Here is a 16,037-nt window from a genome sequence, read left to right on the forward strand (position 1 = left end):
CAAAACATAACATATTAAGCTGAATTTACTCTCAGTAAGAATTTATATCATCCAGTGACATCAAATCAAGACACTGACTTGCTGTGTATTACCAGTCCACTCTTGACAACACAGTACACAAAGAAGCAGTGTTTCCTTCCCAAGACACAGCCACCTTGTTCACAGACATTTAAGCTTACTGAAATATAAAGCAGGAGTTAAACAGCTTTAAATATCCAACAGACAATAATGGCTTTTCTCATACATGTCAACATTGATTAGCAGGTTATCTTGCCTCAAGAGACTTGTTATCTGTACCAGATGTAACAGGGGTTCATCTTTGCCAAATCCTTATTTTTGAAATCTCAGAAAAACAAACAGCTGTCTAGTGATGGGCTTTATCAATCCCACAAGCTCAATCAACAGCCCACCTACCCCAGGACCATGCCAAAGCCCTGCCCTTCCAATTAGGCAGACAATTCCTCTATGCTGGCTGTGAAAAGAGTAGCTCAACCTTTCTCCCCCCCTCAATACTCACAAGAAAATATAATGCCCAAATTCATGATTAATTTGAAGCATGTTCTAAACATGAAACACCCCATCTGAAATAGAATATTTTAAGCTGCCTAGTAAGAGCAACCGATTCGTATTAAAAAAAATAATAATACAGTGAGATTCAAGGCCAGAGTCACCGGTCACTTGAGAAACCTTAAATACATTGCTGGGAATTGTCTCGTCTACCATTCCCACCGAATCTATATCGCTCTCAGAAGCTGAAGACTGATCAGCTTCATAAGGCATTTTCCCCACTTGCTGACTGAATCAGCATGCTTGGGAACTGGATGGGCGAGTATGCCCCTGAGTACTCATAAGCTGAATTTGAAAGGATCTTGTCCTCTTCAATTTCCTACTTGCTAGAAAAAAAAAAAGAGCTGAGTTATTCATACTAAGCAACATTCATAATTAAGGAATCATGCCACAAAACCAGCGCCCAAATGCCAAGGTGAAATAGATTCCTCTGGAGTCGTTGTGGTTCCATTTTGCGCAACACCAAACTACAGGACAGCTGCATTTTGCTTGTAAGGTAGAAGGATAGGGAAGAAAATCCTACTATAATCTACCCAGTTTCCCCGCCAAGCTCAGGAGGCTCTGTTGGAGCAGTCCATGGCTTCCTGATTGTGAAGGGTGCCATGCTGATCCCCCTCACCTCAGAGCACAAGGCATATCAAACTGCCATAACACTCAAGAAGCCCAAGCTGTGACAGAACCTGTTCAGATGACAGACGGTCAAACACACACAGAGCTCAACTTATTGGCAGGCACTTAAAGATACCAAGTTATCTGATGTCACTGCCAGAAATACCTCCTTTGGAAAGCATTTCTCCCAAAGCAATACCAGTACAGCTTACTGTGATGTCAGCCCTGGTAATTAGCACTAGACAAAACAGCTTACTCCTAAGGACACATTAGTAACAGTATTGCATTGCTGTCTTAAAGTCCAATTGGTTGACTGCATATACAAAATACAAGATTACACAAAAATCAGATTAGTAAAAGCGGACTGTTTCAGCATATGTTAAAGCCAACAGATCTCCTGAACTGTGTCACTTTCTCATCTCCTCATCAACCTGCATGGGCTTGCATCTTAGATCTTATAGATTTTAACTATTTCAGACAAACAACCCCACACCATCACAAAAAAAGCAACACACACCTCACCATCCTGTTCTATACTGACAAGCACAAGGGGCTTGCATCCAGCAGTTTGACTCCTAGGATCAAGTGCAATCCAAATTACGATTGCCTCAATGTTTGAAAAGAAGGGAAAAATCACCATTCACTAATGACAAATAATTTTAAGTTACTTGCTTTTGGCTTGCATCTGTATGTGTTATTCCCTAAAAGAAAGGTCATTCTTAGTATCTTTTAACAGTATGACCATAAAGCATTTACATATACTTTAGTTACACAGTTCGTTATTTATATTCTTCATTCTTACCATTAGGTTATGTTACAAAGCAGTAAATATTTATTAAATACCTATATCTAGTTGAAAGGATAACAACCAACAAACCACTTTTAAGTCAGCATGCAGAAGGAAAAGAAATACATCAAGTCTGGAATCAGAAACTGACAAGTTAAAATAAACATTATGCTTCCTTACTGGATTAATAGTTTATGGCCATCACATTGGAAGGTTTTACAATTAGGTCTCATCATTTTACAGTAGGCTTGCATTAATGTATTCAGGCTAGAGCCATCAACAACAGCAAGAAAAGAACCACAACACAACCTACCTGTTCTATGTCTTCATTGCTTATTGGATATGACTGAAATAGATGAAATGCAATAAGGAAAATCTCATCCTAGCTATTCCAGAAACTGCTGTCATCAAAGGCTGCTTCAACATCCCTGCAGATTTTACTCCTAGGTACTTAGCCAGAATTTCTCAGAAGTCCAGCTGTTTGGTATAAAAGCATTAGAAAAAATAAACATGTGCTGTTTCCATTTTTCCAGCTCCGCTATTAAAGTGATTTCCAACAGTAAAAGCATGTTAAGATTCTAACAGCTTTGAGATACTCAAGACAGGGTAGAGAATTACTTTAACTATTTAAGATGACTTGAAAATTTCATTCACTTCAGCAATTAGGCTTTGAGTCACTTGGTAATGCAAGGGCTGTACCTACAACACCACCCCCCCCCCCCCCCCCCCCCCAGATACATCAGTAAGTGTTTACCCTTATTTAGCTCAAAACCTGAAGAAAAAACAATTTAACCCAAGGAAGTATGTAAGCACACTATCAGACTGGGGAACTCCATAAAAAAATTCCAGGATCAGACTACTAAATAGAATATTTTAGCCTACAACACAACCATACAGCTAAATTAAAAGCTCAAGAGTAAATTCACATAGTGAAGATTTGTTTAGAAAAAGCTCAGGACACCAAACCAGCCAAAAACATATTAAAAAAAAGCAGGGACTAAAGCATACCATCAGCAGAGTCTTGGAGCAACAACTCTGAAAAATGCTGAGTACTGTTAGGAGGACAGGAATAGAAGTTCATCTTGAGTGAACCACCTCATCAACTTACCCACAGCACAGATCTCTACATTTGATATTCACAAAAAAATATATAATGTATACAATGTCATAAAGGGTAAGAGGAATTTATAAGGAAGAGGCTAAAGAACGCCATCATTGTTGGCAAAAATACAGAACTGATGTCTGACAGGTACCTGTGAACTTTGATCTGTTTTCTTCCTTCTCTTAAAGATTCTGCACTGACATACTAGTGACAGAAACTAACATTGTTAAAGTGCTGAGATCAATTACATCAACACCTTTGTTGATAAAGCATGCAAAGCAGCCACACTAAACAGGAAAATCAAAAGAATCAATATTTAAGCAGGTTGACCTGCAAAAAAGTAAACACATTGCAAGACATAACAATGCCTGTATTTTACAGAAACTAACTGCATCTTATTACATCTCCAGAAATGCCTGCATTTCACTAACAATCTTTAACCTCTCAGTCTGCAACCAGGAGCAGTTTCAGAGCAGCATTTACAGGAGGATATGTTACAGAATCATCAGGAAGGCTATGTACTGCAAGGACAACTGCTGGGAAATTCAGATTACTCAGAAATAAGGCTGCTGAAACCAACTTGATAGGATGTCCTGGGATGGTGCTGCATGTGAGCAAGGTCATCAAAATGAAGTGGCGGTCTGAGGGACTTGTCACCAGTTGTGGCCCCACTGGCAGTCCCCTTCCCATTCTCAGTACCCAGTACAGGCCTGGTAGCGCTTAGCCATAGGAAGACTCTGGTATAACTTGACAGGTTTAAGAACATTGGCCAGACCTGCCTTGAGTCATTGGCAATTTTAGTTTTAAACTAAATTCTGAAGTGTCACTTTCACTAGAAAATAGGGAAATCAAATCAGTAACAGCTTTTGCAAGAGTATCTATCTTGACTTACAAAAAAACCCTATCCCAAAATCAAAAGCTTCATAAAGGCACAAAGTCCAACATAGCCCCCAAAAGAACAGGGATTCTCTTGGGAATCAGTAACTGTTGCTGCATGCTAAGCAAATGCTAACTGAAACCAAGTATCTTGGCCAGATACAGCAACTAGTAGTTCTTTGTAAAAAGCTGGGAGAGATGCACGCACCTAAACATAGCATTACTAAGTGCTAGAGCAAGGGCAAATACTTTCAACTTCCTGAGGCAGGAACTGTAAAAGTCCTTAGAAAGAAGTATGAAGAGGAATGCTGAAACACCACAAGAAATCCCAGTCCTCAAGAGGTCACTGCTGGTGTGATTATCCAGGAGACAAGTCACATGGACATGTGTATGTGAAACTAGTTACTATGGCTAGCCACAAGAACACAGAAACAGGACCATATATTAATTATTACCATTTTCCTGAGGGACATAACATAAGATACAGTTTTGCAGCTCCCAAGAAACAGAAAACCAGAATTATTTGGATTAAGAGACTTACTAGCATCTCCACCCACCCTTGGTACTGCAAAAGGCCAGGTTTTTTTTCTGAGGATCAATAAAGTTTAGATATTACTAGCTTTTAAGAGAATCAAGGTGCCTGTCTAATAATTTTCAAAGTTTAAGGGAAAACACCAATAGTTGCAGTATCCCTCAAGGGATTTACTAAACCAGGCGGAGGGAATAAGGCTGGAAACTAGGGTCAGATAAATAGCAGAAAAGTAAAAGTGGACCACCAAACAAGTAATTATTCACTGCAAGCACAATGGACTCTAAATGCAGATGTGGAGGGAAAAAACAAGAACACAGTATCATCAACTATCCAATACAGAAGGGATAACATCTGGCATTTCCTTTGCTAAGACAAAAACGTGAGAACATTATAACTTCTCTTTTGAATAAAGGTTGAGCAACTGACTGTTGCCAGGCTATGGCTCAAATTTGAGGATTTTAAAAGCAAAAAATCTCAAAATATTCATATGAAGTTATATTCATAAAATCAGTCTATTTCTCTTAACTAGTAAAGGTTTAAAAAACATAGTAATTTATTTTATTCCTAAATCCATTCATCAGAACAAAGGCAAAGGCAGGAGGAAGTAGAAGAAATACAGCATGGATCTTTGATTTATCCAAGAAGCATGAGATGCTGTCAGCCACATGCAAAGTTCAGGTGCTCAAATGCTTTTCAAATTTTTCAGCTTCTGCTTATCTGGCCTGTCCAGTAGTGGTGATATGTAAACTCCAGAAGGCTGCTGAGCTGAAAGAAATCCAACTTTTTGGGTCTTAATACTTAGAGATCAAACAGTTTAAAATTACCAGGCCTCAAGTAGTTGGAAGCTGCCACAACAGAGGTCCAAGTACAATCCAGTGGGAACACTGCATCAGCAATCCTTTCAACTGGTCCCATTCTGCTTCCTAGACTTCCAGTCCCTGCGACTGGGGGTGAGGGGGGGAAACACCTTGCAGTTATTCAATCATGGAACAGTTAATATGCTGCTATCACTGACATGTAACGTTATAAAATATTGACAAGGACAGCTGAAAAACAATGACCCAAAAAGATACAGATTAACAAAGAGATGTTCTTTGTAGACATGCTGTAAAAAAAAAATTAGAAGGCTTTTACTTAAGTTTTCAAAAATTCACGTCCTATTGTCTTCAAAACAGAACCATTTTGCCAACTTATTGATATGAAATACACTGCCTTCACCACAAAAATCTTCCATTGATCACACCCTCAAAGATTTAGTGACTGCATCTTCCTTCACCACAACCACTGCTACAAATACACTTTAAAACTCTGCTATTCTATGACCTATAGCTGTTTTCTTCACATCAAAATTAATACTCATGTACAAGGAATCACAGCATGCTACCACAGAAATTAATTACACACGCTGAGTACAAAAGCAAATTTACTATCAAAGTAACAAAGACCTTAGATACAGTACATAACCAAAATTCCCCATGAGTCAGAGAACCTTTCAAGCAAACCAGAGGTTAGAAAGAAAAAGGGGAAAAAAGCCATAGCCAAGTTTTTGATGAAAGCAGCATGTCACAAATTGTAAATGGTTGAATTACATTACAGGTACATGAATGTACTGCTCACTAGAAAACCAGCATTCTAAACCACTCTGATACGTAACTCCAGATTGGACAATGCCCTTTTCACCACAAGAAGAAAATATTACATTGCCCAAATGTACCACCAGTTACAAAACAAGATTATTAAGGAAAAACATTCTAGCCATTGTGAGGTACTTAGTAGTATTACTGAAAAAACCCAACAAAACTCCAAGCACTCGCCCAGAATCATTAGTGTCTAGAAAATTAAAATCACTTAAATGTCAAATTACTTTCCCATGCACAGCTCACACTTGCTACCTAGCTCTCACATGCTAGTTAAATGTCCATTAAGAAGGGGACAAAACCATACCATTTTACTAATATTGGTCTGCATTTCAAGCCATGTCTACATTTTAAATTTGCATAGATACTCATCTCATAATCATCAGTTGACACTTCGAGTTTGCTATTTGTGGCTCAATTCAGCTCACAGCTGAAAACTTAACTTCCATATCATTCTGAGGATGGACTAAGATCAGCAAGCTGATGATAAATCTGCTTCTTGAGAACTTAGCACCCTTTAAGGGTCTAATCCTTGCCAGTGATAAATAAATTCCAGACTGCACTGGAGAACAAAGGCATTACTATTATGCTAATGCTGCCCACTAATCTAACAGTGCAAAGTTCTGCAGAAGTAAGAGAACATAGACATGAGTGTATTTTTCAAATGATTAGCATGTCGAGGCTATGAAGGTAGAAACACAGAATTAGGATAGCCATTTATGCTCTAATTATCAACAAATGCATGCTCTTTACTTAAAGCAACTTTCCAGGAAAGAACTGGAAATAACATTCATTGCAGCAGAACACTTCAAAGCTGTTTCTGAAACTGGAAACAATGTTCTACTTTCAAGCTGAGGTTCATGCAAACTAAAAATAAAATAGAAACCAAAAATCACAACACTTCCGCCACCCTTCCCTTGGTTTGCATGCCAGTTTCAGCCATTTTCACAACATACAGTAGCACAAAAGCTGAAAAAAAAAAACCCTGAACAAGTGACCTTATGATCATCAAGCACATTCTGAAGGTGTTCACTGCAATGAACGATCAACATTTGGGTCTGTAGATACCTGGGCCTTTCAGTCTTTAATGAAGCATATCCAATCAACGTTGTGGTGAGACCAAAATAACTAACTCCCAAAATAGTTTCAAATTATTTTCTGTCTAGAAGGCCAAAATTAAAGCATTAGGAATCTGAAGTTAAAATGAATATATGTGGTGAACTTAGCTTGACTGAAAAAGCCCCTGTAACTTAACCGATGTGAAGAGTACCGAGTACTTATCACTAGGTCCAAGAAATGTATTTTTTCTTTTAAATATAGCTTGAAATAAACTGCTTTTCAAATTCCAGGTGTCTCTTGAATGTGGGGCTACAGAAGAATTCAGACACACAGCAATATCACACCAAGAACACTTAAAAACAACACGCATGACAACTGCCATCGTAGGCTTGGTATCGAGCTCCCCACAGACTTTTAACAAGTATTATCGTATTGGGCATCTTTTAAGATTAGGCTTGCTGCCAGCAATTTCAGCAAAAGTGCATTTTAGAGTTGTATTTATGGGCAAAGGTTCATCACAACAGAATAGTTACCAGTTTTATGAGTCTTTGTAAATCAGGAAGCACAATGACTATGTGGTGCATTAAACATATTCTTCAGCAGCACTGCCCAGTCAGAAGGTACAACACATGAACTTCGTTCTAACCAAAACACCACCACCCCCTGACTTCCCCCCCCCAATTTCAGTGGGGTATTTAATTTCTAAAAATATGCTACAATGGCACAAAAAAGCATTTTGCCCTAAAAACCTTAATTCCTTGTGCGTCTTATGCAATCATATGATTCTTTTCAAAGTTAGAAGAACACAGAGATGAAAACCAGATAAAAATCTAGACACCATAAACTGTAATGCTTTCAGGGTAGCTGTCAAGATTTGGACAGCAGTGAAAGTTGTTATGGCCACTATTGCTTTTTAAACTTATCCTAGAAATCAAAGTTGGCTTTCTTAATTTTTTGAGTCCAATGAGGCATCGAAAGAAAAGCAAAAATAGCTCAGTTACATTGCAGTGATTTGCCAAAAAACATGCTTCTAGCTGCAGATTTCAGCAGCTCCACCAGCCTTAAACATGACAACACTTAACAAGTACAGAATATATTTACTTGCAGAAGGACTGAGCTGAAGATAAATAGCTAGCCTGCAGGCAAACTGTGACTTGGGTTCAGATGCCGAAAAACACTATTACCCCCTCCCTCCCACTTTAATCTCTAGATAAAGCATCTCCATATTCCTTTTGGGGAGAATTTATTTAAATAACTAGGATTATGCAATAGCTGACTGGCTTTTGTGGAATGAAATTCTGCATAAAGATTTTGAGTCAAGAGATAAATAGGAGAAATGGGAATTTCAGTGAAATCTTAATCTCTGCTCCAGGACCATATGGGCCACTTCAAACATAGGCTTCTCAGATCTCTGAAGTCTCATTTATCATAACACAAAAGGTTGAAGAGCTTCTGAAACACAAACTAGTAAGTTTAGGCATACACAAGAAAGCCAACAGTTAAGCTTTTGCATAAACACCTCACACAAAACAAACAAACAAACAAGCCAACCACAAACCACCAAAAAAACCCAACCGCCCCAAAAATGCCCTCAACAAAAAGCCTTACAGACAGGACTAGCCAGAAAAGAAGCGTATCAGTGACTAGGACCACACATTATCTCTTACAGTCTTTGTTTTCAATATCCTGAAAGCGACCCAGAGAGACATTTACTGTATCTTACTCTACCCCTGGAGATGCTTTATTCCAAACAGCATACCAAGGCCACCTGGAATGAAGAGTTCTTTGCATGCGCCCTCTATTCTGCTCAATCTATCCATCTCCCTTCTGTCCTTATAGAATGTCCTTTCCAATTTGACTTCCATGGCAAACACTCTACCATCAGTTGGACAAGTTACCACTACACTGTCCAAGTTGAAATGAATCCAGAAGGTTCACCTCATTCTCAGAATTAGCAAGAGAGGAAATAATAACATGCAAAACCTTAATTGTGTTTCTCCATGGAAAAAGGCTATTTTCTTCTTTTACTTTGCAAGACCACGTAGCTCATAGCTTCCCTCTTTACTACATCTAAGACAACTCTGTACACAGAAGAAGCTCTTGCCAACTGTCAATTCATAACTTTGGGGACTGGAAATTAACAGTGTTGTTTTGTTGTTGATGACAGGACATCAAAGCAAACCTGTAGCTTTAGCAGGTTGTCTGCTGTGACTCAGCTGCTCTAGGTGTTTGCTACACTGTTAAAGCACCACATATCCAGAATGAGCTGAATGCACCTGCATCAGAGGGTTTTCTCAGTAAGTTCCCCCAGAATCCAGCTCAGGACACGCAGCTAAACAGCTCTGTATCAAACTACAACATATCAAAATGAACTGAGCAGCAGCAGTATCACTTTTAAGTGACTATGGGATGACTTTGTACCAAACTGTATAGCATCTGCATTGCTGGGTGTAGTCTAGGTTCTTATTATCTGGACTGCTAAGAGATAACTCTCTTCCACAGACAAAGCTTATTTTGCAGCCATAAACAAATATTAGAAGTAGAGGCAAATGTAACAACTCATGATAACAATGTCACTAAGAATTTTTGTTAAGAATCCAAGACAACCAACTTATCAAAGCTTTTTATTCAACTTACATCTTTTTGCTGACATAATATCAAAACTCACCTACCCATTCAACAGAGAGAATGAGTGCTTAGTTACTCTAGTTGTTCCAGAAGCAATGGTAAAAATTCACAAGTAGCTTCCTTCTTTCACATTTTCTGCTTCTCCCAGCAGAATTCATAGCCCGTATCCAATTGTTTGATTTTTTTTTTTCTTCACAGGAAACAGAAGTGACCTTTGCTAATATCACTGTAGGTGCTAAATTGACTACAGCCTTGTTGGTCCCTTTGCCACTGCAAGTTAGCAGCACTGGCACCAGAACTACTCTTGGCAAGTGGAAAAAAACCCCTCTTCATTGAATGTTCCAGACATGAACCCAGCAAACAGAAGAAACATATTTCAAGAAAAGACTGAATTCACTACATAAAAACAGGCTCACAGTTCCCACAAACTCTTGACTGCTTACAGTGCAAGTGTTATAGAACACCTACCCATGCAAAGCAGAAACGATCCACAGTTAAGAAAGTGAAGGTCACTTGTTTGCCCAAGTTGATATCGACAGGGAAAGAGAGACAAATAATTTTATTGTGTCATTTTATAACAATAAAACAAATATGCTAGTTCATCTCCTTGTTTGCTGTGTTCTTTAGTCCCTTTCTGCCAAGTACATACAAGCACACACCAACTAATCCAGGTAACTGAAATTCACCAAGATCAATGGTGAAGAAAAACAGGAAATGCAGTTCTTAAACTCCTGACACTGGACATGGTCTCTTTCATTTGCTAGAAAAGCTTTCACGGAAGTATATGTATACCCAAGATTCACCCCATACTGCCGGCATATTATCAAATGAAAGACCACAACCACACGTATGTGATCTTACTTTACCTACAATTATCCTAATTAAGTGCCATCCCTCAATTCCACTACCATTCCAATAATGGGTAAAATAGTGTCATTCATTTTATGCATTCCCGATTTTCTTACTCTCTGACACTTTACACTTCGTCTCTAAAATGGAAAGATGTGTTTTGTTGTAAAGCAAAGAATTACAGAATCACTCAGCACCACATTTTTTCAGTCTTTTGTTTAAGCTAACCAACCAGGAGATTGCTTTAAAAAAAAGTCATGAAACCAACAAAAATGATGAATGCATAAGAAAGCTAGAGTTAACAGAAGGTAAGTGAAAAAATTAATCACTTAAGACTGCAAACTCACCATGTTTGCACATGTAACAGCAGAGTGAAACCAAATCATTTTAAGACAGACAAAATACTTGCCATTCTCATTCTCTACAGATGACAAGATACGGCAGTTTGTCTACATGCTTCCCAGAGTATCGTGGTTCTAGATTTATCAAATACAACACCAATGTCTAACTACAGCAAGGAAAAAGCCCAACCTTACTCCTTATCAAATGCTGAATACACAACTACTCTAAGTATCCAGTCTTTTTTCATCAGTTACAAGGAACACCAAGAAAGTATCAGGTGTTCTTCACCACAAATTTAACCATCTATAGTTGCAAAATTCAAAATAATAGTTCCCAAGGCAACCACAATTCACTCAACCAACGCACGCCATTCCCTTCCCATTACTCTACATTCTGTTAAGCGAATGCTCCCTACGTGACACAGCATACATACAACCGTATGCAACACATTGGAGGGACGGGCGAGGTACACAAATTAGCAACTTCTATATGTTTAAAGTAACAGTTAAAGTGATACGGACATAAAAGTTTTATATTATACAAGATTTTGGTGTGGGGTTTTTTGTTGTTTTTCTTTAATAGGAAATAAGACAGCTTGTGCCACCACTGCCATGTTGTTTTCTTTTTAAGAATGAATGGAGAAAGAAATACCCAAACCAACCACTTGCCCACATACCAGTTATGAGCAGATCCTTCTTCCCTTGGCAAGTTCTGGGTAATTTAAGCTTCTATAATAATTTTGAAAGGAAAACCAACAGCCAAAAACCCTTATCTGTGAACTGCTAATTACATAGTAATAAATCAAGCACCTGCTACAATTTTTTAGGATTTACTGTGAAAAACATCCTAGCAGTATCTTTGTTGCACTATTATTTCAAATAGCATCCTTTGCTACTTAGACCACTGTGTGCATGACCAGCAGCATTACTTTCCTTGTACTCCAATTCCCTGTGCATATTAAGCCGGCACTACAGCTAAAGCTCTCCCATCCTCCTTCGGCATCTGCCCATTCATTTCCACACAAACATTTCCCCTCCTCCTTGTGGTAGCAAATATTTGTGTAGCTGCAAGGGCAGCCCAGATGAAGGAACCAAGCTGGGTTAAAGCTGGCCATCCAAACCGAACTGTGGGCCCCGCTTTCTCCATGCTGCTGATGCTGGTGTTCAACCCAGGAAGAAAACTACTCCACATAGCAGTGAGCAAGTTCTGGTGGGTCAGTGGGCTGCGATAACTCAGTTCGAAGTCTATGAGCACCAGAACAGCACCAGGGAATTGCACCACAGCCAAAAATTCAGCTGAGTCAGGGGGCTTGGGAAGCCCAGGAGCCTCCCTCCCCTCCCAGCTTGGCATTTATACTCCCTGCATGGAGGCAAGGGGAAGATAAAACCAACTGTTTGAACAGTGACAGAACACTGGACTATGTCAGGCCATTTTGTACAGATTCATTCCAACCTAGAACAAAAGCCACTTTAGTTTTAATGTAGAGCAGTCTTGTTCTTCATTAATGTACTCTAATGTAGAACTGTGATCTACCTGTAGCTGCTTAACAGCTTACAAAGCACAAGAGAAGGGGAAAGCATGGAAAAGGAAGAAGCTGCCAGGGAAGAATATAGCCATTCTTCTCACCAGCAAAGCAGCAACAGGTACTCATGGGATTACACCAGTGCATAGCTACATCTTCTCCAAAGTAAATGGGAACGTAACACTTAGATAGGCTCCTTGAGTCCACAGGAGAAACTGCTGTTACTCCAAAGGAATAAAAAGAAACCCCAAACTCAGCCAGATCATAGAGATGGGGATCTGGTATGTGCCTTGAACTCAAATGACAGCAGAGCCCAAAATTAAGGGCATAACCCTCACATGGTTAGCAATACATTCAGCTGCGTAAGTACAGCTTCCGAAGGGGGACGGCACACAAGTTGGAAGAGTTAAGGAGCCACTAATCTACATCTGGATCTGGAACGCAAGAAACCTGAATGTCTCACTTCATGTAGCTATGTACCCCCATCACTGATCAAGGGATTATTGCAGCAGTCTCATTCTTGCCTGTGCAACAAAAACTTATGTTTTCTCATGTTGTCAAGTGAGAAAGCCTAGCCACAGGCTGTACCAAAAGCCACATGCTGCTTACTGGTTTTCTAAGCAACTGAGGAAACCAAGCTTCTCAAATGTAAGGCCTGGTAAAGTAAAATACAAACCCTTGAACAGGGAGTTCAAGGAACGTTTTCCACTTCTTATCAGGAGCTCCTACAGCTCAGAATAAAAAAGTCCAACCAACCATGAGTTTGTCTCCTAGGTACTTTCTATGAATCCCACCACTGTAAGTATACAAAATCTGTAGGACATGAAGATGTACTTCTAACAGCACGTGAAGAGAGCAAGCGCTACCCCTATAGCGCAGGAATGGCAATGAAGCAAAAGCAGACCAAGCTACAGGTAAGGAAGCACAGCTGGTTGCTGAAGCAGAAATCTAAACACATCCCCCCAGTCTACCTTGCTTCTTTTTTTGCCTCCCACGAGACATTTTTCAAATACATGTAAGGGAAAAGAATCTAAGGGGCTTTTACTGCTTTTCAAAACCTAAAGTAAAAGATATCCAACGCATGAGGTAAAATGTCTCTAAAGCTAAAATCTGACAACACTCTTCATCATCACACTTCAAATTTAAGTGTGGTTAGCAGAGACTCAACCTGAAACCACTTAAAGCTTTTTGAGAACTCAAGCCGAACCATTCAGAGCATTCGGTTACAAACTGTTTGAGCTTGGACATGACAGAAGCATAAGCAAACGAAAAAACAGCAAGTTGTTCTTGATACATAATCTGAACAGTCAACCTTGCATAACAAACTTTTGAAGCTTACTGCATTACAACAAGTGTGAAGTACCTTTTAAACCACTTTGAGAAGCTGGGCTGTATTTTCTAACATGCTCTTCAAGGCAGCCTTTGAGAGTGCTTGGCCTACAGAGAGCAACACTGCTGTATGTCTCTCTATAGGTTGACACAAGCCTGTACAAGGCGTGTAACCAACAGTTACCGCTTGCTGACACATATGTAAACTGGATTACTTGGAGAATAAAGACAGATGAGTCCATCTAATGTATTTTATTTTACAAAAGGATTTCCCAACAAAAGAAGTACTCTCAGCTTTATATAAAAATTGCAAAGACAATTCCAAATTATTCTTGTATATTCAGTATTTTCTACAATGGCTGTAATATATTTCTATCAACTGTTCAGAATGATCTGATGAAATACCATTTAAATATCTGTTCTTTCTTCACTTGAAATCTTAAATCAGAGAGCTTTCCTCCTGGGCACACTACGTTCCAGCGGCCGATTTCACACGTTCTCCATCCCGCAGCGCTTCGCAGGACTCGGAACATCCACACCAAGCGTTATGTAATTTTTACATGATACGCTTCGAAGTGACAACCACACGTCATTCACAAAGGCGTCCTGACCACCAATACACCAATAACAAGCCAAGGCGACAAGGCGAGAAGCTGGGACTACCCCGATAGACGGTCCAGGTGAAAATTCCCCTCCCCACGGGGCGGCCGCCCGGCAGCACGCGGCAGGCGCAGGTCGCCCTGGCGCTCGGGCGAGCGAAGGAAGCGCGGCACTCGCCCCCACCGCGGGGCAGAGCCCCGGCGAGCGTCCCCGTAGACAAAGGCGGGACGGCGACACCCCGCACCGAGTCGGGCAGGTCCTGGCGGGGCAGCCCGGTCCCTCCAGCGGCCCGCGCCGGCGGGTTGGGCGAAGAGAGCGTCCCCAGGCCTAACCCGGCTGCCGCCGCGTCCCGCCGCCGCGGCACGGCCGGGGGACCGGGACCGCCCGGCCCCGAGAGGTCCCCACCGCCGGACGCGCTGTCCCGGGGGAGCCGGGCCCAGGCCCGGCGCGCCGAGCCCCAGCGGCACCGGCCGCCGCTCCCCGCGCAGGGCGGCCGTTCCCCCCGCGCGCCCCCCCCGGGCCTCACCTCACCGGCGGGCGGCGCGGGGGCGGTCGGGAGGCGCCGGGCTTCGTCAGCGGCCGCCGCCGTATTTCGAAAGATCCGCCATTTTCACCCCGTCACCACCGCCCCCAGCGGCCCGCCCCCGCCGCACCTGCCCCCGCCGCAGCACCCGGCCGCTCCGCCCCGCCACCGCCCCCCCCCCCCCAACCCCACCAACTGTCCCGCCGCCAAACCCCGGCCGCTTCCGGACAGGCGAGGAGCGGGGCGGCGGCGCGTCCCGCACACATCCCCGCTCCGAAGGGGAGCCTGGCCGCCGGCCCGCCGCAGCTGCAGGGGCAGCTGGTCGCAGGGAGCAGCGGCTACGAGACCCGCCGAGCCGGCATCCCCGGCGGCGGCGGAGCGACTGGCGCGGCTGTCCCCGCAAGCCCGGGGAGGTCGGCGGGGCCGCTCGGGAGCCCGCCCCGCCGCAGGGAGCGCACCCAGCAGGGCCGGGCCTGCGCCTTCCCGGCGGCGGGCGGCTGTCAGCGCTCCGCCGCTCGCTCCCGGCCAGCGGAGCCGTGCCCGCGCCCCCTTCTTCCCTCTAACGCTTTCCCGCCCCTCGCACTCACCGGGCGGGCGGGCGCTCTTCCTCCTCCTCCTCCTCCGCCGTCGCCGCTACCTTTCTCCGTCGCCGCGCGCCCTCCGCGCCTCGCGCCGCCGCCGGTCCCCTCTCCTCCGCTACCGCGCCCGGCGGCCGCGGCGGCGGCAGCGCCCGCGACGAAGCCGCCGTGTTTGTTCAAAATCACGCGCCCCGCGCCATTCCCCCGCCGCATCCCATAATACTGCGCCGCGCCGCCCTGGCAACCACCGGCGCAGCGCCCCGCGCGCGCTGCCCCGCCCCGCGCTTCCGGGCCCGCCCCACCCCGCGCCAGGCGGCCCGCTTCCGGGGCCGCGCGCGCCACAGGAGGAGGACCCAGCCTCGCCGCGCGCTGGGGCTGCCGGTGCGCGCGCCCACCCACACGCACGCGCGGCTGCAGACGCCTGTATTTCGCTCCCTGCGCGTGCCGCCCTGCGGCCCCGGGGCGCCTGCCCGGGCGTTATCTCCGCGGCCGGGCTC

The 16,037-nt window shown here is 43.2% G+C and overlaps 1 protein-coding gene across 6 annotated transcripts in view; it reads right to left on the reverse strand.

Moving 5' to 3' along the window:
* Window positions 1-15,784, reverse strand: part of LIN54 (lin-54 DREAM MuvB core complex component) — a 41,527-nt gene extending 25,743 nt beyond the window's left edge. For 3 of the 6 annotated variants that reach the window (XM_037395475.1, XM_037395466.1, XM_037395431.1), the window contains exon 1: window positions 15,550-15,784. The gene's annotated coding sequence lies outside the window, so the exon portion shown is untranslated. The other 3 variants (XM_037395439.1, XM_037395448.1, XM_037395456.1) reach the window with 3 other exon arrangements.
* Between the last annotated feature and the right edge of the window lie 253 nt (window positions 15,785-16,037).

Source organism: Falco rusticolus, chromosome 1 (assembly GCF_015220075.1).
Source record: "Falco rusticolus isolate bFalRus1 chromosome 1, bFalRus1.pri, whole genome shotgun sequence".
Lineage (NCBI taxonomy): Eukaryota > Metazoa > Chordata > Aves > Falconiformes > Falconidae > Falco > Falco rusticolus.